This window comes from Pelobates fuscus, chromosome 2 (genome assembly GCF_036172605.1).
Source record: "Pelobates fuscus isolate aPelFus1 chromosome 2, aPelFus1.pri, whole genome shotgun sequence".
NCBI lineage: Eukaryota > Metazoa > Chordata > Amphibia > Anura > Pelobatidae > Pelobates > Pelobates fuscus.
In genome coordinates, this window is record NC_086318.1 from 249,590,380 (window position 1) to 249,591,588 (window position 1,209).

General features: G+C 35.0%; 1 protein-coding gene across 1 annotated transcript in view; it reads left to right on the top strand.

The window, feature by feature from the left end:
• GINM1 (glycosylated integral membrane protein 1) overlaps positions 1-1,209 on the top strand; it is a 27,926-nt gene that overhangs the window by 21,617 nt on the left and 5,100 nt on the right. The gene's annotated exons all lie outside the window — the stretch shown is intronic.

Genomic DNA, 1,209 nt, shown 5'->3' on the forward strand with positions numbered 1-1,209 from the left:
TAATATATTTTTTTTAGGATCTAATTTTATTTAGAAATTTACCAGTAGCTGCTGCATTTCCCACCCTAGTCTTATACTCGAGTCAATAAGTTTTCCCAGTTTTTTGGGATAAAATTAGGGGCCTCGGCTTATATTCGGGTCGGCTTATACTCGAGTATATACGGTGTGTGTGTGTGTATACTAATTTATTTTTTATTGTTCGTAACATATGATTTCTTAGTGGAGATTGTTTCTTACTAGTTTTGTGACTTATTGTTTTCTGTCCTTTTTTGGTTTAATGTGTTCCGTCCTTCTTAATATGTAATAAATGGTTATCTTAATGGTGATGTTATTGGCAATTCATGCCCATTTATAGAGTTTTAATACATTTATTTAGATTTTACGGTTTGTTTACACTTACCACATTCTATTCTGATAGTTCAAATTGAAGGTCTCAAACCTCTTGGTAGTGTGGACAACCTTTATATACTCAAGAGACTGTACCACAATGTACCCTTGCAATGTGATGTGAAATCATGCTTGATCTAAAAAAACTAAATCTCAGAATCCTAGTACATTCTGCAAGCAATTGAATATTGGAACACACTGTTAAAACAGCTTACAAAATAAGCAGGCACATCACAATTATCATTATCAAATCTTCCCATCATGACAGAAGCCTCCTTAGCTTGTTTTAAAATGTGTGGACAGGCACCTGCTGAGATCCGAGGACAAGAAACTTTTTGTGGCTTGCGTTCCAAAACTCAATATTTGCTTCTTTCTCCTGCGTGTCACCAAGATACATCACAGAACCGCCTAATGGGGAATACTGTAGTTTCATTCGAAATGACGATTACGCCACCAATTGTATGAATAAAAAATAATCATAAATGACATACAATGTTGAAACTCGGGACAATAAAATAGTTGGACTATCACTATGGGATACACTGCAAAACTTATACAATTTTAATGACACAGTTTATCGCACATTAATTTTATACATCCGAAAGAGGTAAAAAAGAAAAACCATTGTAGAAATAAAAGCACTGTCTACTTACACTTAAAAAATGTTTTTTACTTTTTTTATACATGCCAAAGCATGTGTGAATGAGACCGAGGTTTTAGGGGTAAGCTTTGCACCCATACCAATTTAAAAGATTGAACAGCTTCCGAGTACGGCTCTGCTCAACATTTCCATGGTGCCAAGGGACTGCCTCCATATCTGCT